Source organism: Sciurus vulgaris, assembly GCF_902686455.1.
Source record: "Sciurus vulgaris genome assembly, chromosome: 3".
NCBI classification, from domain to species: Eukaryota; Metazoa; Chordata; class Mammalia; order Rodentia; family Sciuridae; genus Sciurus; species Sciurus vulgaris.
In genome coordinates this window covers 2,765,554-2,787,008 of record NC_136463.1, presented here as the reverse complement: position 1 = coordinate 2,787,008, position 21,455 = coordinate 2,765,554, and the positions used below count along the sequence as shown (strand labels likewise).

The following is a 21,455-nucleotide window of genomic DNA, read 5'->3' as shown; positions in this document are numbered from 1 at the left end:
GAGCCCCATGGACACATGCAGCTAACCTCTCTGGTAGGGCTCATAATTGAATTACTCAGTGAGATCTTTGGCTTAATTTTTCTTTTAACACATTTTCCATCAGAAAGAGCAGCAGCTGTTCAGAGCACTCCTGCAGAGCCAGCAGAACATCCTACCTGGGCTTCTCCAGGGAGGCCGATCTCGTCTCCCGAGGCTCCACGGGTGCTCCGTTGTCTTCCGGTGGCAGTAGGTAACGTGATGGCCATCACTGAGGCTAACCCTGTCATGACTGACTGCACCTGGGTTAAGGCTGGGCATTCTTATCTGAATTCCAAGTACAGATAAATAAAACTTAATTAAACTAGCGGGGGAATCACCGTGCTGGAGGTAAAGGGAAGAAATTCCTTCACTGCCACAGAGGCAGGAACTGGTAGGAGCAAGGTTGTTTGAAATGCAATCAACAACAGTCCAGTCCCAAAACTTCTAGACCTGGAAGAATCGGGCATTTGTGTTGGGTCTTGGAGCATGCCCAGAGCTTCTACGTACGGGTGCGTTAGGACGGGCCCACCCCACCCCACCCAGCTCTTGAGCACACAGTATGTTCAGAGATGTGTTCTTGAGCTTAACATAGGCACTCTCTCCAGTGTTTTCTCACCTAACTGATGACTGATTTTTTTTTTCAAGTTTTTTTTAGATATTGATGGACCTTTATTTTATTCACTTATTTTTATGCAGTGCTGAGAATCAAACCCAGTGCCTCGCACATGCTAGGCAAGTGCTCTACCACTGAGCCACAACCCCAGTCCCCTGACAGCTGACCTTACTCCCCCACTGCTCACCATACAAGGAGATTTTCTGGACTTCATCCCACCACTAGAATTAACACTGCCTGAGGGACAGCTTGGCATTGCATCTTTCTAAGGCCACTCTGGGGGCCCAGGACAGGTTCTCCTTTATCCCTGGTTTTGCTTTCTGCAGTTTCAGTTACCCAAGGTCACCTGTGGCCCAAAAATATTAAGTGGAAAATTCCAGAAATCACCCAAGCATGAAATTGCATGCCATTCTGAGCGCCATAAGTAACCTCACGGGTATGAATCGCCCCTTTGTCCAGAGTGTCCACCAGGTATACACTGCCTGCCTGTTATCTGAACAACTGTCTCAGCACGGCAGGGCTTGTGTTCAGGTTACCTCTACTATACTTAATAACAGCCCCAAAGCACAAGAGCAGTGATGCAGGAATTTTAGCACATTGTCATAGTTATTCTGTTATTAGTCGTTCATCTCACTGTGCCTACCTGGCTTTATCATAGGTGTAGATGCATAGAATAAGACAAGGGTATAGGTAGGGTTCCAGACCACCCAAGGCTACTGGGCCCACTGGGGCCTCCGAACATCTTCCCCGTGGATAAGCACAGACTGCTGTGCCTAATGCACTGACCACCCTGCCCCGCGGCAGGAAGGGAACTATTGGGTACGCGCCCCCAACCCTTGCCACTGCTGTTCATCTCCCAAGAGATGAGCTGAGCCTTGAGGGACCCCGCCCTTAACACCGCCCTCCCCTGTCCTGAGCTGGCCTCTGCCTCCACGGGGGCGTGTGAGGTCCGGGAGCTGCCAGGGCACAGCACCACAGACAGGGCCCCCAGGGCAAAGCAGACTGTCATAGGCTGGTGGCTGGGTCAATTCCACAGGGTCCTGCTCCTGGGAGGCCGAGAGACTCCGTCCCAGCCTCCCTCCTGGCTCCAAGAGCTGCCACAATCCCTGGGCAGTCGTTCGCTTGTGGCCCCATCCCTCCCGTGGCACAGCCATCTTCTGCATCTGTGCCCCAGCGTCCCCTTTTGTAAGGACACCAGTCAGGTTGGATTAGCACCAACTGATGACCTCGGGTTAACCTGGTGACCTCTGCAAAGACCCTGACTCCAATAAGGTCACCTTTTGAGGCAGAGGCATTGGGGCTTCAACATGCCTTTTGGAGGATGCAGTCTAACCCATGACAGGCAACCTCTTCCTCTGGATGCTTCCCAGGCCCGCTCCCCAGCCTCCCTGGTCCCACATGCTTCCCAGGAGGCCTGGGGGCTGCACGCACATCCTGGGGTGTGTGGGAAGGAGCCCAGTACCCTGCAGAAGGGGCTCTGGCAGAGCCCTGGGCACGGGCTGCGGCACCCTCCATCCCGCATGGGTTTGCCCTGCTCTGTCCCTCCGCAGCGTCTATCCTTCTAGGCCTCCACAGGGCCTAGCACCTGGGGAGGAGCCGGTCAGTTCCACGGTGGACACCAGTCTTTGAGGTGGAGAATCTGCCAGTGAGAAGCCTAGGCCTCAGCAAGAGGCTCCTGCAAAGCAACAGCATCTGGGAATGAGTCCGTAGCTCGGAGAGAGAGGGGCGGCGGGACAGCCTGGCAGGTGCCTCCGCTCCCCATGCGTTCCTGGAGCGGCCACGGACCCAGGGCTGTGGGACATGCAGAGGTAGACAACAGGTTTGGGGGTGCTTCCTGGTCACCCCAATAAGCATGGCCTCTCCTGCTGTCTGCTCCCCTCCCTGCCACAGGCCACTTCCACTCCTTCACTGTCCCCAAGCCTTCTGTGCCCAGGATAATGATCCCAGGCGAGGGCCTGTGCCCTAGATGACAGCAGAGCACCTTGAACTTTCCCGTCTCCAGCACTTACAGAGGCGGGTGCCAGGGTGAGGGAGGCACCCAGGGATCCTTTCTAGGAAGTGAGGGAAGCCGAGAAGGGTGCGTGTAATTGCCCTGTGTCTAGGGGGCAAGTGAACATTCCTGCAGAGCTGGGAACTCGCGCTTCACACAAATAAGCTTCCAAAAATTGCAATCTGTCTGCTGCCAAGTTTGGGGCTGCTATTTCCTTCCCAACCCCCTTGCACTGGGTTTTTTTTAATTGGCCCAAAATGCAAATTGCCTTTCCTGACGGGTTTCTGGATGATAGGACATGGTCCAGAGCAGTCCACCTCCAAGGGTACCCCCTCTAAGACCAGAGAGGAGAGGTCCCCTCCAGGAACGAAGGTCAAAGGCCAAGGACACTGCTGAAGGTCATTTTGGCTGCGTGGTACTGAGTGGAGCAGGGAGGAGTGACAGGTGACCCCATCACCTGTCCTGCCCGGCTGTTCCCTGCCTGGTCCCTGTGCTCAGTGGGCTCCTTTATCGCCAGCAGGGACATCAGCCCAGCCCTAGAGGGAAGTTCTCACTGTGGTGAGGCCCATGCCAAGGGAGGATGGGCTGGGCTGGGGTGGGCCCGGCCCCGAACGCATGCCAATGTTCAAGGAACCGTTGGGATCAGGGCTTGAGACATGGCTGACTAGTCACAACTGGACAGTGTCCAGCCCTCCAGCAGTACAAACAAGCATGAGCAACTCAGCTCATGGCCCCATCCCCTCAGAGGGACAAGTCACTTTGAATACCCAGGATGGTGTCCTGCAAGTGTCCACCACACCAGGGGGGCCCCAGGAACAGGGGACAGGCCTCTGCTCCTTCCTCCTTTGCCTACTCCCTCTTCCAGAAGTAAGGAACCCAGAGAAGAGCCAGGATGGGAGATGAAGCCCCCCAACAAGTGAAGATGCAAGAGAGACCCCCGGAGCCTGGCGGTCCCAGCATCCACCAAGACGTGTCCATGTGGGTGCAGAAGTAGCCAGGCCGAGGTGGGGAGGTCACTGCTGGAGTGGTCCGGGGCTCCGTTCATCTGGCAACTGATCCTCACAACCACTCTGTCATTCTAGGAATGTTAGGGGCGGGGAACACACCATTCCCGTGACCAATCCTGCCACCAAAATGAGGTGGATGGACACCAGCATCCAGACTCAGCAGCCCACACGTATATCCTGAGCCCCTTCCACTGCTGCAGAAGCCCCAGAGAAGCAGGTGGGGGCATCCCCACTGCCCACCCACACCTCCCCCGGGGCTGCCTCCACCTCTGGGATTCGGCCCACACAGGTGACCGCGCGGCCTCAGCACTCCAGAATGTTCTCCTCCGTCACCAGGCAGCTCAGCCACCCCGCTGCCCACAGGGAGCCAGGCACACAGCCCTGTGGCCGTGTCCCTCACACCCTGCTCTGCTTTCACAGCCATCGCTGAGCAGGACTGTCAGGTGGGGGCACAGAATGGCAGTTCCCAGGCCCAGGGCCATCACAGGTCAGTGACGGAGGGGCGGACGGCTCTCTGGGAGGCGAGTCCCCACAGTGGACAGGGATGGGACCGACCTCTGCTCCAGCGACTCCCGTTCGCTCTCCCTTCCACTCTATTGTTTCTCGGGCACCCGTGGCACGTGTGCACAGCGGCACGTGCGTCTAAGTTTTTATTCTGATCCTTGAATGAGGTCTTGGCTGAGAATCCACAATTCCCTGTGGCCTCGATCTTGCAAAGATTGCTTTTTAACACGGTCGGGCCTTAAGTCCTAAGACCCTCCTCCCCATTGCAGGACCAGACCACTTTGCCCTGAACCGCCAGAGTCTCCCATCCAAGGTGGGCAGAGAGGAGAGGGCTGGAGGGGAAGGGGCAGGGCCGGGAGGGCAGGGAGGAACCTCCCCTGACAGTGAAATCCTGGGGAGAGCTCTTTCCCGGGCCCCCGAGGGCCCATCACCAGGTAACTTCAGGACGTGATTGTGTCTCCTGCAAATGTTTTTCTGTGTCCAGATTTTTACGTGACGAGAGGAGGAAGAGGAAGCACAGAGCTTGATGGCCACACCTGGCACGAGTTCAGCTCTGGCCCTGGACAGACGGTCATTTGCCCTGGCCCAGTGCCTGTGCCCCCAGCAGCCAGCCTGGACCTCAGGGCCAGGAGAGGAAATTGAGAGAGGATGGCACCAGCGGGTTTCAGATCAGAAACCAAAACTGCTCACGGGGGAGGCGCTGGGGGAACCCATCAGCCTCGTCCCCTCCCGCCTCCCGGGCCAGTGGCGTTAAGGACAAAAGAGAGTCCCCTCACGCACCGGTGCCGCTTTGATTGGCACCCACTGTGTGACAGGGAGGGGAGAGTTGCCCCACCCTCCTCGCCTCCCTAGCCTGTCACTAGAGTGGACGAGATCTCGGAGCTGAGAGCTGAGAGTGTGCCCTAATGTTCCTTCCAACCACAGGACCCTCCAGACCGAGGACATAGCCCGGAAACAAGGCCTTCATCCTAGAAGGTTCCAAATGGAGCCGTGGAATGCACAGCCTAGGGCAACAGAGATGAACAAGGTGTGGACCACACAGCCTTGCTCCCTGAGCAGCCAGGCCATGCGGAGGCAGGTGGGGAGACCAGCCCGTGGTCCCAGGAACCAGCCTTTACCAGGCATCTCTGCTCACACCAATCAACAACCCCTCTCCAAGCCCTGTCCCCCTCCCGCATGTCCACTGGACAAGCCCCACGCGTAGGATCAGCCACAGAGGCCCCCAAGCTGCCCGGTGGAGAACACGGTCTTGAGAAGCCAGGGCCTCAACGTTCTCGCTCTGCCCCTGGGCCTGTGGGACCTAACAGAGCTCTTCCAGGAGGGCCGTGTGTCCAGCAGCAACACTGTGAACACGAAAGTGTAACTCGATGTGTCAGGCACCTTAGACGCCAATGGTCACGTTTCAAGCTGTATGACAAAGCACAGTGTCCAGTCAAAGTCAGCTGTCAGGAGGTGAGAGGGCAGGCAGCTGCAAGTCCCCCCGGGGTCCAGGAAGATGTGAGGACGTACCCCCAGCACTCCCCACCTTGGCCAATCCCTTAGCCAATGGGCATCAGAGCCTTGGATACTGCAAAACAACATCATGAAGACCAACCTGCCCTTGGGGAAACAGGCAGCGCACCACGGGCTAAATATAAATAGTATTGATTGGTCTGCCATCTTGAATTATCCATTTCACGTCTGTTTTCCATTAGCATCAATAATCACGAGTTAACTCCCAGGGACGTGGACCTGAGAAGTCTCGGGCTAGCTCCCAGGACAGTCCAGGACAGTTCTAGAGCAACTCAGAACCTTCTGGTACTTATTCCTGCCTTTTGTCCACTCCTCACTCAAGCCCAGGAGAAGGGTGGCTGGAACATAGACCTGAGTACCCCTTCCTCCTCTTTCTGGAGTGTTCTGCTCTATTTGGCAGCCAGCACTGGCTCCGGAGAACCACTGCCTGCACTCCAGGGCTCACTTCCAGGGAAGAAGGAAGGAAGCTCCTGGGGCTGGATGCACAGCCCAGCGAAACCCGCAGGGCACCACTTCCCCAGGGCCAACCCCACAGCAGGACCCACCTCCTCTCAGACCAGAAACCAGAGTGGCTTTCCTACAGATCAGCCTGTCCGTGTCCTCTGGCCACTCCCGCCCCCAGGCCCCAGGGCTCCGACCAGCAGGCATGCAGGTGCTGGGGCACCCCTCCCACACCCGCAGCCCGACAGAGACAGAAAGGCCCAGGGTGGGAAGCCAGAGGACAGTGAGCCAGAATGCTAGAGGCAGGAGGGCCCCGTCCCCACCCTCACCCCGTGGGCTCAGACCCCACAGATGTCGACTGAGAGCCCTCTGTGCACACAGAACCGTCCCAGGTGCTCTGGGGAGAAGCAAGGGCTGGCCGCGGTTCCTGCCTTGGAAGCGCTGACCACCAGACGCAGGAAACGGTGAGCTGACAGGTCCCAGGTCTGTCATCTCCCACTCTTCCTCACAGGGCTGATCACAGCCCCACCCCAGAAAAGCCTGTGGCAGGTGGGGGCCTGCGGGACGGCTTCGCATGTCCTTCCTAGGTGCGCGTGTGCACATGCCACCGGCCTCAGCATGGACGGCACACAGCCTCCTGTGTCCACGAAGTGCCCGGTTTAGGACCTCCCGTTCGCCTTTTCCATCTACGTAGCCCGTTCCTTGGATGCTTCAGGAGAGACGCCTGGTCCCCTGGTCTCGGCCTCCCTCCTGCTGGCCCTGGTGGGACTCCACGAGAGAACCCTGCAGCTGCCGCACATATTAGGCCCCAAATGCTCCCCTGAGAAGGCCCCTGCCCTGGCACCCCAGCTCCCGCACATGCTGCAAGATCAATGCCAGGGCCTGCGATCACTGCCTGTCTTGCTGCTGAAGTGTCCCTGCCGTGGCAAAGCAAGACTGGCCCAAGAACAGGGGACCTGGTCCTGCCAGGGACTCACCGGCCCCGAGAGCCCAAGGAACTCAGGGTGCTCTTGGGAGACAAGAGGGCTGGCCGGTGAGGTGCAGAGATGGCCTCCGCAGGCTGGCAGAAGCGCTGTCTGCTCTGGGCCTTGGGACAAAACAGCTCCAGGCACTGTGAGCTCACGGGCGGCACCAGCCCTGGGCACAGCTCACCCCGCCAGGCAGGAGGAAGGGACGCCCAGCGCGGTGGGGAAGGAGGGGACAAAAGGAGACTGCTATGTAAGGCCTTCATCTGTCACCAAAGTCCCCCACCTGGAATGTGCCACCTGATGCCAGCCCGCAAACCCACTGTCACCTGCTAAGTGCCCCACGTAGGCAGAGATAAGGAGACCCTCACCCTGTGGTCCATGCAGAGCAGATGCCCCACAAGCCCTTGAAATTGCAGGGCCCTCATGCCAAAGCGCCAGCCACCCTGCCCATCAGCGGGCAACCCACGAGGCAGGCACACGGGCAAACGCTGGCACGTCTGGCCTCCTCTCTTTTTGACTGATCACTATGGCTGTCCACTCATGATGGGCACCTGAGGGGACACAGCCCCAGCTGACAGAAGGCCCAACACCTTCAGAGGGCCCTGATCTCCGCAGAGTAGGAAGGACCCAGTCCCCAAGGACCCGGATCGGCTTCTCAGCCCCTCCTGGATCCATCCTCTTCCCACCGTTCCTGTCTCCCCAGACGAAGTCACCATCAGATAGCACGGCCTGGGCACAACAAGCAGGAAGTACTACCTGCTGCAGGTGACCAACAGGCGAGGTGATGCTTCAGGTGGCCACCACCCATGCGGGTGTGACCAGGTTCAAAGAGCACTGGGAGAAGGTGCCAGCAGCTCAGGCGGCCGCCCGCACGCACGCGCACACCTCCTCGTCGTTAGGGACCTGGGCTTGGAGTGATGTATTCTCTGTTCTCCTGGCTATAATTATTTCAGCGTGGGAGACCAGCTCTGTCTCCTGCCTCTCAGAAGGGCGGCATCAGAGCCCCGCGTTCCCCAGTCCTGGAAAACCCCGTCTCCAGATCCTTCCGCCCAGGCAGACACACATGGGCCCTTTAGCCGGGCGAGCAGCGCTACCCCGGGAGGCCAGGGTCAGAGGGTCTCCGTCCCTGCTCCAGGCAGCTCTGTGAGAGCAAGAGACCAGGCACCACACGTGCCTCCGAGTAACCATGGCAACTTCAGGGAAGTTCAGAACAGCTCGTCTGTGAGTTGTGGGGCTGTTCTGTGGTGCCCGGGTGGGCTGGTGCCAGTCGTTTTAGGTTAACAGAATCCCAGCACAACACTTCTATGAGCCCTGTGGGCAATGCCAAGGAGCTGCCTCCAGACGCCCAGCCACCTGGGCCAGCATCTCACCTTGGTTCCACAAAGCCACAGGTCCCTGGATCAGGTTGTTCCCTCAGGTGACCTGCAATTACTGAGCCCCCACAGAGCTGGGGTCCCCTCCCCAGTCTGATACCCACCCACAGAAGTGCTCGGTGCCTCCCGTCCCCAGGAGCCAGGCCAGTGCAGGAATTGTGCCCGTAGGTGCCTATCTACACTGCCACGCGGGTCTTTCCGAACCCCAGATATTTGTCCCGAGACGCCCATGGGCGTGAGTTCCCCCACACGTGCCTGTGACGTTGGGGTGCAGGTCCAGCCGCACCACAAGCATGCCAGACCCCACGCGGAGCCGTGCACCCACCGGGCCTGTGCGCCTGTGCATGTAAGGTGGCGGGCAACTCCGCCCCTGCACAGAAGGACGCCAGGCCCACACCGGGGAAGCCTGGCCTCAGTGGAGGTGGATGGGAGGCAGGCCTGGGATGGGCCTTCTTCGAGCAGGGGATGGCAGGGACCTTCCGGGGGGGACATCCTGACGGGTGTGGGCTCACACGCACACGTGCACGCACACAGACACTGCTCTCCGGTCACAGCCAAGCTGTGGCGGGCAGCACCACCCTCGAAGGCCAGGACGCCATGCTGCCTGCGAAGCACCCAGCGGTGCGGTGCCAGCCCCCCGCGCCTCCGCCTGCCTGGCTGTCGCCGCAGCAGAGCACTCAGCAGCCAGCGAGGCCGTGTCGCAGCGGCGTGGCAAAGGCTGGGCTGCACGGCTGTGCGAAGAGGAATGATTTTTAAAGGGAGAAAAGTCCTAAATGGCCCTTTCAGCCTTTCGGCGCACATAATTGTAGTATCCGAGTTAATGAAAGGCCTGGCGTGCTGGCGGCTGAGTGACGGCGAGTGCCAGGCCGCGCCTCACGGGCGGGGCTCCGTCACCCGCGCCTCAGACCACAGCGTCGGAGGGGCACGGCATGGAGAGCCTCCAGGAACCGCAGGTCTCCCACGCGGGTCACAGCGCCCATCGGCCAGTGGGAGGGCTGCGCAGCGCTGGCCTCTCGCCTCCACAAAGGCGAAGTTTCCCTGAGGAAACTGCCAGAGTCCTCAAGGCTCCGAAATAACATGGAGAAGGGTGACCACAGGGCCTGGCCGAGGCTCAGAGCCTGGCTCCTGGCAGCCTCACAGAGGAGCAGTGGCTCCAAGACGCAGCAGGGCCCAGCCGGTCCAAGGAATAGCACACACACAGCACACGTGTGCACACACATGCACACGCACAGGCAGGGATGTGCGGGGCCTGTGAACGTGTGCCTCACAGGCATGTGTCTGTGCACACGCCCCACACAGCACACACACCTCCCTGCCTGCAGTTGGGGGCCACAGTACTGACCCTTAAACATGCAGGTTTGCAGCCCACCATGGCCAGACACTAGGGGACACAGCGCCCTGCACAAATGCCATCTGGAATTTCCCCTAACTCCCACAGCGTGCACTCCAGCTGTGAGGAGACTCCGCGGTCTTCCCGCTCTGGTAGAGCTCAGACCCTTGCAGTCCATTCTGGAAGCTTCTCACCAACACCCCAGGGGGTGCCTGCCTTGAAGCAGTCTAGCTCAGCCGTCTAAGTGGAGGTGACTGATTTATTCTGACCGTCCTGACTCTTAACGACACTGCTCTCCTCAGAGTCTGCGCAGCTTTAATTGTCCACCACGCAGGGCAGGGAGGAACCGTAAATCTCCCCTGCCTGCGGCTCGAGCTTCGCACTGCTTGACCTCCAATTGCCAGCCCCTCGCCGGCATCCCGCCTGGAGAGAAGGAGGGAAGTGGGGAAGGGGCAGCAGGAGAAGGAGAGAGAGGCCAGTGGGCCAGGGAGGGGACAGGAAGGGCGGGCAGCGTCAGCTGCCTTTGCTGCTCTGACCACAGGGCGTTGCAGAGCAACCCTGCCCCTGGAACCTGACCCTTAGCGGTAGCTTCCAAGGAGAAGGCTGGGGGAGGACGCACAGGCTCCTCCAGGCCCGCCCCACACCATGTCCACAGGCCAGGCCCTGGGGCATCTTGGCGTCCCCTTGCCTGGCCACAAATCAGCGCAGCCCTAAAAGGAACCATGAGTGAGGATCATAAAGCCCCTCTCCCTCATCCTCGTTGAGTGAGAACCAGGGCCTCTCCAGGGCCTGCCTCCCTGTAAGAGCATGTCCAGTCCCGGGGCCACAGGGCTGGGCAGCGGCCTGGAGAGCCAAGGGGCCAGAGCCCAGGCACGGGCTCCAGGACCCACCTCCCTGCCTCCAGCAGACTGAGTTGGTGCTGTGATTTTAGTTATATTAATGCAGCTCAAAGCGGCGAACATTATAGTTACGATGATTACCCAAAGACTTCCCCTACAGCCTGCGTCTTCTAGTGCTCATTACTTTCTGAAAAATTATCCTTGGAGACTGAAATCTTCCAAGGCTGGTCTTGTGGGGGTTTTTCTAGGATCTGGGCAAAAACATATTCGGGAAGAGAGAGGAATCAGCCTTCCGAAGTCAGTCTCCTTGGTGACATCCGAGAAGGAAAGAATGCCTTCGCAGCCGGGAGGGGCGCGTCCCACGTGCAGACAGATTCCATCACTTAGTTCTTCCCCCCTGAGGCGACAGTGCCACCTTCAGAGTGGGAGTTTGGGGGCCGGGGGCAAGGTCGCCTTGCCGCTGGAGGGTGGACCGGTCAGGAAAGCCGAGGAGGTGACCACAACCCTGTCAACACACGTGAATGGCTGGACCAGCAGAGGTAGCTTGCAGGAAGTCCCTGTCCGTGGCCTGAGTGGGAGGCAGAGCCAGGGCAAGGTGCCCTGTGCACGCCTCGAGACTGTCCCGCACAGGAACAATGTGCACCTGGGAGGTGGCCCCTGGTTGTCCCGTAGAGCCGCCCCAGGCCCCGTCACCAGGGCGGGATGGTCAGGGGAAGGTAAGGGCTCCCTTCAGACAAAGAGGCCTTGTCCAGCCTCCCGCCCTGGGCCATCGGTCACAGGCCTGTGCTGTGGTCGCTGAACAGACTCCTGTGCCCTGTATTGTTAGGCCGCTGACAACCCTGAGTCTCACGTTCAGTTTCCCTGGTGCCGTCCTTTTCTGCTAAGATTCCAAAACACTTGACTGACAAGCAGCGAGCAAGCCAAGTCCTGTGGGCCTGTCGGAGAGCAGCTGGAGGGCGCGCAGCCCAGGCGGGATCCCCCGGGGCCTGATCCCCCACCGTCCCTGCCTTAGGTCCCCGAGCCGTGCCTAATGGCGCCACATCAGAGGACGGTCAATACTCCAGAAAGATGGTGCGGGCTTCCTCTTCATTTCCAGTGGGTCTTGTGAAGCTGTGTTTCAGTTTTTCATGCTTTGAGTCCTGAGACCCAGAAACATCTCCCTGCTGAAGGCGGGGTGGGAGGGAACCGCGGAGCCCGAGAGGGAAGCACCCACAGGCTCGGAGGCCTCCAGGAAGAGCTGCTGGCCCAGTCCCTCTCTCACAATCCGAGGTCACATCTGTTGCCAAAGCACCCAGGGCGATGCCCTCACCTCAGGGCTCTCCTGACTCCTTCGGGAGTGGACACATGAGGAGGGGACACACCAGAGGGGGCCTGCCGTCCCCTGCATGCCCTGGCCAGGGCACACGCCCTGCTGCTGTCCACAGAGTGTGTCTGAAATGTGAGCTGCTGGAAGTCCTGCTTGCAGACTTCCCAGGCCCCGAGTGGGCGAGAGTCCCCAGCATCCCCACCTCACCTACAGAGACGCTGAGTGTCTTCCATCCCAGCACCTGAAGCCACAAGCAGTTCAGAACCCGCCTCCTTAGCCCTGACCTTCGCTTGGCCCTCGCAACCAGCAGTCCCTCTTACAGAGCAGGGTCATCACCTCTACTACCCAGGTACCCACGTGCTACTTCACATCCACGACTGAATCCTTGCTCAGCACCTGCGTCGACCCAGAGCAACTGAGGGGTCAGATGGCCCTGGACAACAAGGCTAGGACATCCGTGCACCCTCCCCGCGGCACACTGCAGCCAACCCCACCACCTCCAGAAGCCAGCTCTGACCTCACGTCCCTGCACAGACTGCAGACGTGACCGAGGCCACTCACACACTGATGGGCTACGCAGCCCTCCTTGCTGGCCTGCGAGGCCTCACCAAGGGTAATTAATGTCCACCCTTGTTCAGAAGTTGGGTTCCATTTAAGTTGCATCTAAATGCATGTGTCCTGGGGGTGAAGGGCGGCTCTTAGAGAGATCAGTGGAGGGGTCCGGGGAGAGCCGAGATGCTCCATCTCAGGAGCGGCCACCAACAGTCCAAGACTCAGACCAGACCCCGGGGCCAAGGTGGACTCACGGGTGAGTGGCTCAGGCCTCGGTAGAAGATGTCAGCCATTCAGACCCAGCTGAAAGCACCATTGTGATTTCCCTTTTCTTCCTGTATCTCGGGGTGATGGGCAATGTGGGCACGGGGTGGTGTGTGTGGCAGCCTCGTGTGACTATTGAAAGGCCACGCTAAAGCCCTCTGGTGACACAGAGGACAGGGAGCTCTCTGGATGCTGAGAACAACAACAGGAGTCTGCAGGGTGGGCAGCAGGTGCTTGGATCCCAGGTGTCCAGCAGCCAGCCTGCCCACCCCATGCTGGGCCTGCTTAGAGAAAGGCCCAGGAGAAACAGGAGGTTTTTTTTTTTTTTTAACTGAATCCCGTAGAGACACCTCCCATTTGCATTCAGCATGGGTTTCAAACTATTAAAGTTGAGTAAGAAATTATTTCTAAATGTCCCTAAATGTGTGCACCTCTTTAAATCCTTCTCCAAATTGAATCCTCCTTTTTAATACAAGTAAACTCTATGTCTTTTGGCTTCAACAGAAGGTTTTATATAAAAAGCCCTCGTTGGTGAGAACAGCCTGCTTCTCTGTGTTCTCATTATCCTCGCCTAAAAGGAAACTATTCTGCCACATAAGGCCCAGCCCAGGATCCACCATTTGCCTGGTGTCCAAGGATGTGAATTTCAGGGGAGGTGGGGGAGGAGAAGCACCCAGACTCTGCAGGGCCAGTACACCTGCCACCTTCACCCCTCAGTCTCATTTGGTGTCACAGACAAGGAGACCTTGGTGAGCAGGGCTATAGCCCTCGTGTTCAGGTTGTGCACTGCTACAAGTCCCAAAGTGTCCTAGGCCTGGGCAGCCCACTGCCTCCACAACTGTATCAGTGTCCCCACAGGGGAGAATCTGAGTTGGGGGTCACTGTCTGTTTGTTTGTTTTGGTGGAGGCACATTTTGCAAGATAAGATGTCTTGGGGAAATAAAGTCATGCAGGCTTCTCCTCTTTGGTACAGAAGATAAATGTCATGGTCAGTACTGACCATGCAGCTCCTCAGTGGACTTCCTGTCCCAGCTCCCCACAGGAGCAGGCTGGCCACACTGCCCACTGCTGCCGGGAGGGCCGGGAGGGAGGAGCCTGCTGGGTGCAGTACTCCAGCAGGCCTCTGCTCTGGGATCTTGAGAGAAAGCTCTCAGCACAGCCACTGAGCAAAGTGGACAGAATCCTGCTAAAAATATGCATGCCCCCCTCCTTCTTTCTGCTGGGAGTATGTTCTGGCCTTAAATAACCAAACCCTAAAAGAAAACTTGCTACAGGCACCACCATGCTCTTGGTCCTAGAAGAAAGCACAGACCCCAGAGAGCAGCCCCGGCTAACAAGTCACAGGCCCCTCCCAGCTGGGGTCAGCAGGAGCTGGCCTTGCTCTATGCAGGGTGAAGACTAGATCAAGGGAACGGTTTTGGGTTTTGGCTTCGGGTTTTTTGCTCCTAAAGAGCCTCCCAGAGCCCACATCTGGCTCTCCCCACAAGTGGGCATCTCCACAGGGCAAACGACCCCCTCCATTTTGACACCTTCTCTCTGACTCGCCTTTGATATGGAGGCCTCCTTACCAGTGTTGGTGGTGAAAAGGGGGACAGGCGGGGAAGAAGGAGGGCAGGGAGCACCCCTCGGAGCTTGCCTGGTAAGACCTAGAGGCTGGCAGAAGCCAGATGGAAAATAGCCAGGAGGGCAGAGGCCCTGGGTCTCACCTGATGCAGGTGCCTGGCTTCCACCACCACAGGGCTGTCTCCTTGGAGGGTGGAGATGCTGACACCCCAGCATTCACAGTCTCTGGGGTTCATATGGTTACACGTGCCCCATCACACAGTAGAGCACATCTTTAAACCCCCTAAAGTTAGAATAAGATCAAAAGTTCTCCCCCAGGCCTCGAAGATCCTGCCGGGTGGCTGTCCCTCTCAGAGGGCCCCCTGGCTCCTTCCACTCAAGACTCTAGCAACACTTTGCAAAATGCAATTTATATACTGTGAGCTTGCCCTGGGCTACCAGAGAAAACACTTTCAAATGATGTAACAGATTTTATTCTCTTTATTATCCCAAGTCACCTTCTAAAGGCATGTTTTGGTGTCAGCTCAAGTGTTGGGGAAACTGTGATAGCACACTAATTTACTAAGTGCATTACACTGAAAAGTGTATATTTTATCAGCCACGTCAGCTGGGCCACCAGGCGTTTCCTCGAGGGAGGATGCTCATCCTTCCGTCTGTGGATCCCAGCACAGAGCAGGCCCCACTGCTGGCTCAATCTATACCATTCAATTTTTCTTTTTAGGTACTGGGGATTGAACCCAGGGGTACTCTACCCTGAGCTGCATCCCTGGCCCTTTTTTCTTTTTGATTTTATTTTGAGACAGGGTCTCGATACAATGCACAGGCTGGCCTCAAATCTACCATCCTGCCTCAGCCTCCTGAGTCACTGGAATGACAGGTGTGTGCCTACCAACTGAGAGCTGTCCTCAGGAAGTCACAGAAGTACCCCCACCACCCAGAAAGTCTAGGAAGACAGGAGGAGACAGTGCTGGAGGGAGAAGGAACCAGAACGTTATAAATAAAAAAGAGACAGCAATGGCTCGGAGAGCAACCAGCTTCAGAGAGGCACAGAAAATAAGAGGTTTAGGCTGCCTGAATGTTTCATGAGCCTGTGAAAATAACGTGCTGCTTTATAAAAGAATGAGGGGAGGAATGCAGCTAATCAAAAAGATGTAGGTGCAAATGGGATGTGTTTAGAAAGCTGAGCCGGTGCCAGAGTGAAGGCCCGCGCGCAGGCGAAGGTGTGGGGAGAGGCGGCTCCCGGCAGAGCAGCTCCAGGGAAGGGGGAAAGTTTCAAGATGGTTTTTCCCCTTCACTTGTTTAAAAATAAAAAATTCCTCACCGCGTGTCAGCTGCGTGTCAGGTTCCATTTGTCTTTATAACAGAGTATCAAGCAGGAGTGAGGAAATAAATAAACACAGAGAGACAACCAACCAGAAACTGCAGGCACACGGACAGGCTGGAGGAGCAAGCCCCACGCCACAGTCACTGAAAAATAAGATTTCAATTCTGCGGGCCGCATGTCGCTCTGTGCCCGCTGCACCTTCCCCCTCCTTGCCGCCCCCACCATCCCTCTGCACTCATGGGTGGGACAGGAGCACTCTTGCACATGACTTCCTCCCTCATGTCACAAGCATGACTCAAATAACGCTCTGCCCTGGGGTGGGAGTCAGACAAATCCACCAAGGCAAGGTGCCTCCAACCCATCAGAGCAAAGTCGCCTTAGCAAGAGGCCAAGGTAGGGCTGGAGCAGAGGCAACCGCCCAGCTGAACCAGGAGGCTAAGACCTGGAGTTAGGGTCTGACAGTCCCAGGCTTAGCTCATCCCCAGACACCAAAGAGCTTGAGTAGGTGGCAGGAACAGGACAGAAGGCCCTTTCCAGAGTGCCACCCAGGCAGCCTCCTTGATGTAATTACCTCTTCACTGCCCTGGGGTTTCCTGGCTCTGAACGGGCCTCAGGAGCCACCCCTTCTCCCCAGTAGAAAGGAGCGAACATCCAACTCGCCCCCACACTCAGAGGCTGGAGGGCAGGGAGGGCTGGCAGCATGGCGTGGCCCTGTCCTTGGTGCTGCCGCCTGCTATGCGCCCCTGCGCCAATGCGTGGCGGGGGACCACCTTCCTGCCAAGGGGCCTCTGGTCCCTGTGGAAGGGCAGTAAACACACTCAGCCCGGCTGTTGCTCTGTCCCAGGCCACTGAGTGAGCAGTGTTTGCAGGGAAGGTGCAGCGCCATCAGGGACTGAGCCTACAGGGACTTTCCTGAATTCTGGACTCCTCCTGGTGACCTGAGGTGACCCAAAGCCCAGGATTAGACGCAGGTCTCTCCTGGGCCCTAGTACCTGAGGAGGGCAATTCAGAGCGATCCTCCAGGTTCTCTTTCTATGGCGGAGGGGAGAGCTATTAGTGACTGGCAACTCTGCCAGAAAACCCCAGCAGCTCCGGCGCAAACAGCCCACGCGCCACTGGCAACCCCTCCCCTGGCAGCAGCTGCCGCCCCAGGCTGAGGCTGTCTCCGTCTCTCTGCCTCTGCTGCCTAGCCTCTTTTGGGTTCCCCACCTCGCCCACTCGGTCGTCCTTCCAGGGACAGCCCAGCATTCCCAGAAGCTCCCGCCCGGGAAATGAGGGGTTAAACTTGCTTCCAGGAGTGCTCGGTGAGCCGGGGCCCACGCAGGGCGGCCTCCAGTCCTTGGGGAGGGGTGGAGGGTGGCAGCTGTGGTCCTTCCTCCTGAAAGGGAGCTCCTGGCCCTCTGGAGGCGGAGGGGGGCTGGCCCTAAAAAAGCGCCCCGCCCCCCATAGCACCCCCAAGCCCGCACCCGCCAGCGCCCAGCGGCCTCCGGGCGCCCCGCGGCCTCCCGCATCCCGCTTTCATCAGCTAGCGCCTTTTCTACAACTTTCTCCCTCTCTCCCTTCATAATTTTCGCTCACCTGGAGGGTCTGGTTTTAATTAGTGTGATATCCCCGTTAACAACGCAGCCTAATTAAGACATCCGCCCGAGTCCGCGATGCACACTTAAATAAGCACGTCCTGCCGCAATGTTTATATGGGTTTTTTCATTATTTTTTGCAGACCAGTAAAACCAAAGCAGGCTTCTGGACGAAAGACCTCGGCACAGGAGACCCCACTCCATTAGCCTCGTACCTGCTCGGTGCTAAGTGCCCCAGGCTCCCGGGTGAGCGCCCGGGGCGTCCCCAGTCCAGCCGCCGTTTTCTCGGCAGGAAATTAATGGCCAGCGTTCGCAAGAAGCGACTTCACCTCCAACGCGGGTAGGAGGGACTCGCCCGAGGGGCAGATTTCCCCATCCCTGTCCTTTGCCTCCACCGCGGGGTGTCAGGACTAGCGGCACCGCGGGATTCCTTTTTAAAAGTCACAGTAAATTATAATCCCAAAAGCGGGACCAGAAAGGGGTGGGGGCAGGCAGCTCTATCATCCAGGAGTTTCCTGGTCCCCCCACCCTAGCGACTCGCCCGGCCCCCGCCCCCGCCAGTGGACTCCAGGAACATCCTACCCCCACGTGAGACCTGGGATCCCTGGGCCGCTCCGAGACTGGATGGGGTCCCAATGCACCTCCACGCTGGTCGCCGCGCATTAGTCCCGGCACCGACTGGGTGCTGGCCCCAGGTGGTCCTGGCAATGCGAGGCTGCGCGCCAAGGGAGGCTCCGCGCCAGAAGGGGGAGCGGTGAGGCTGCGACCCGAGCCCCAAATGACCGAGGGCCTCACACCAAGGAAGACCGCCCTCTCAGCGGGTCGAGTCCCAGATGCCCCAGGAGAGCCCCGTCGCCTTCCAGGGCCACCAGGGTAGAAAGTTTGGGCCAGGGGTGTGCCGGCCGCCCCAGCGCGTAATCCCCCGCCAGTCTGCGTGGGCCCTGGGGGAGGCTGAGACGTAGCAGAGGTAGCCTCCGCTCCCGCTGGAACCTCGCTCACGCCGCGGGGAAGACTCGGCCCCAAGCGCCCCCAGCCCGCCCCCTGGAGGGCCCTGATCGTGTTCATCCCCACGCACACCGGGCAACCACGGGCCCTGGTCCCCTTGGGGAAGCCATGGGGGCCCTTTCCTTTCCTCAACTCCTTAGGGTCGTCAACCTCTCCAGCAACCCTCCTCCCGGAGGACCCAGCAGGGCTTCCCGGGCCTGGGTGCTGCGGGAGAAGCAACGCTGCACCACTGCGGGGTCGCCAGCCCCTGCTCCCAACCCTGCGGGTTCGGGCCGCCTCCCCGGAGCGACCCGCGGCCCGGGATCTCCGCGCACCTCGGCCTCCCCCCGCGGGGAGTTCCCAGAGCCCGGCATTGTGCCGCCGCCGCCGCAGCCACGGCCACGCCGCGCGCGGGACTCTCCGGCATCTCCACAGAGCCTAACCCCCGGCCTTCCCATTCACAAAATCGCCCCTCTGGTCCCTTGCCTGAGCACGCGCCCTGACCCCAACCCCGGAGGAACCCGGGGAACCCCGACCCTGCGGGAGGACCCCTGACCCCAAGGGTGCCACCCCTCCCCGCGCGACCTCGGGTCGGTCCCTGGCGGCGCTCTGCAGCCCCGTGCCCTCGCCAGCCCCGCCTCCCACTGCGGGGGTCCCTCGCGCCCCTCCTCGGGCCGTGCCCCCACCCCCAGCCAGCTCCTCGCGATGGTAATGACCGTGGCAGGGCGAGGCGGGCGACGAGGGTCGGGCTACTCACGGGCTCAGCGCTCCCCGCGGCAGGTGACGGGGCCCCGGCGGCCATGCCCGGGCTGCATCCCGGCCGCCGAGCGGGCAGCGGCGTCCCGGGGCCGCACCGGCGAGCCGGCGGCAAGGGGCGCGCGAGGCCGAGCTCGGGCGGCGGCCGCCGCGGCGTCTCCTCCAACCACGCGCGCTGCTGGGGCCCGCGCCCGGCCGCTGTCCGAGAGGCTCCGCCGGCTTCGGAGCAGCCCCGAGGCTCCGCGCTCCCGCTCCCTCTTCCCTGCCGCCTCCTCTCTCTCCTCTCTCTCTCCCTCTCCCTCTCTCCCCCTCCTCCTCTCCTCTTCCTCTCTCTCTCTCTCTCTCTCTCTCTCTCTCTCTCTCTCTCTCTCTCTCTCTCTCTCTCTCTCTCGTTCCTCTGGCTGGCTCGGCTGGAGCGAGAAGGCAGCTCCTCTGGCTGGCTCGGCTGGAGCGAGAAGGCAGCAGGAGCACGCGGCGGCGGCGACTCAGGAGGAGCGCGCAGCGCGTGGCGAGGGAGGGGGGCTCTGGCGGTCTCGGTGGCGCTGCCAGAGAGGGCGGTGGGGCGGCGGGGCGGCGGGGCGGCGGGGCGGGGAGGGCCACGGCCTGGCGGGCTGAGTCCGGACGCACCCTGGCGGCTCGAAGCGCCAGCGAGGCGGTGCGGCTATATGGAGGGGTGGGTGACGCACTGGGGACCCCAGAGGCCAGCCCTGCCCTGTCCCCTCGAGCACCATCCGTGATGCTCCCTGCCTCCCCCACTCCTCCCTCCCTCCAGCAGATCTTTGCACAGAGGGCCTTTAACAGAACCCCTGCACTCCCGGCTCCCACCTCTGGGCCTGGTTTTCCTTTCCCCACCCCGATCCCCAGAATTGGAACTTGGTCACTCAAGGAGCAGCTGGGGTGAATGTCCCCTCCCCAAGCCTCCTCTTTCTCTTTACCCCTAGTGGACCTTCAGTAGACCTGGAACTCCCTGTTTTGCCCTCCTGGGGACCCATACACAGGAAGTGACCAGGCCCCCTCCAGGACAGGGTTGGAGCACATTTCCACATTGGCCAACCCAGTCTGAAGCATTTCCACCAGTCAGTTCAGGCAGTGCCCCAAATCAGAAGAGCAGCTAGTTCCTGTCCCAACCCCAGCCTCCTCCAACCCAGAGTGAGGAGCTGTGCTGTAGGCCGGGGGGGTCTTTCTCAGTGGAGAGTGGAGAGCAGAGCAGGGGAGTAGAGTGGGACCCAGGGAGGGCAGTGGGATCAGTGGCCTGGCATTCAGCACCAGAAGTAGGCATGGGGCTGGGCAGGCCGGGCAGGGTTTTGAAGCAAAAGAGGTCAAGGCAGTGCTTGGGGTCCTCAAAGGGCATTTTCAGTGTGAAAACAAACAAAAACCTGTCTCCAGGTTGCTCTGACTTTGGGGTGCTGCTTCTGGAACGATCAGATTCCTCCTTGCACCTGACTGTACTGCTTTCCAATGTGAGGCAAGAAGGATGTCAGGAACCTGGGATCTGGCGGGACCTGGAAGATGGGCACAGTGAAGGGAGGGGCGTGAGGGAGCACCTTGGTTGCTGGACCCTGGGCTGCTGGCTGCCTTCGCTGCAGAGCAAGCATAGACAGCGCCCAAGACAAGTGGCCGCTGCCCACTCACGAGCTTAATGCTTTTAATTTCTGGCCCTTCGGCCTGTCTGAGCCATTGATCCGTCTTGGCCGGTGGGAATCGTGCTCTACAATTCCACGGAAGCTGCTGGGCCCTGCAGCTAAACACCAGATAAATGCCTTGTCTTCGAGCAAGGCAGCTCTTTGGATGACTGAACTTTCCCCAGCCCCGGATTTGAAATGGCACATCCCTGCTCAAAAGACCTAATTGGCTGTCTACATCCTCTGCTGTCAGCTGGACCAAGCTCTCGTGGCCAGTGCCTGGTAGCTGGGCTTGTCCTGGCCCCATCACTCACCATCTCCCTACAGGCGGGCCTCTTGCCTCCCCAGCCAGCAGCACCCCTCTCTCCCCCAGCAGCGCTGCTTCTGCTCTGGAGTCCTTCCTCTGGTCCAGGTCCCTCAGCCCTCCAGGGCCTCCTCCAGAAGCCTCCCCAGAGAGCAGGGTCTCCAACTCCCCAAATGCTGAGTGTGCCTGTAAGGTGGCAGGGGCACCTACTCATGGCACAGCACCAAGTGAAGAGTGGAGCCGTGCAGAGCACAGTCCCCACAGCCATGCCCGGGGCCTTCTGGGAAAGCTCTCAAGACGGTCCCCAGCCCCCTTCCAGTCCTAGCCCCCACCTGTCCTAGCCCAGCGGTCTGCACACTCTGCCCACTCAGACTGCTAGGTAGTAAAAAGAAGCTGGCATCTGCGGCAAGGGTCAGCCATGGCACCTGCCCATCAGGATATCCCTTGAAGATCAGCCCCAGGGAGTTTTCCATTTAGATCCAACTGCCACCAATAGGGTCAGGGCTGGTCTGTGTGTCTTCAAACCGGTACCAATCAGGAGGTCTTTCCCTCAGTGTCCTCTCAGACTTTTAGAACCCCTAATGTGGAAACTTTATTCTTAAAGTGAG

The 21,455-nt window shown here is 59.5% G+C and overlaps 1 protein-coding gene across 2 annotated transcripts in view; it reads right to left on the bottom strand.

The window, feature by feature from the left end:
• RBFOX3 (RNA binding fox-1 homolog 3) overlaps window positions 1-19,445 on the bottom strand; it is a 395,456-nt gene extending 376,011 nt beyond the window's left edge. The window contains exon 1 of one of the 2 annotated variants that reach the window (XM_079131106.1): window positions 18,923-19,445. The gene's annotated coding sequence lies outside the window, so the exon portion shown is untranslated. The remainder of the gene's footprint in view (window positions 1-18,922) is intronic. The other variant, XM_079131104.1, reaches the window with a different exon arrangement.
• Window positions 19,446-21,455: the final 2,010 nt, after the last annotated feature.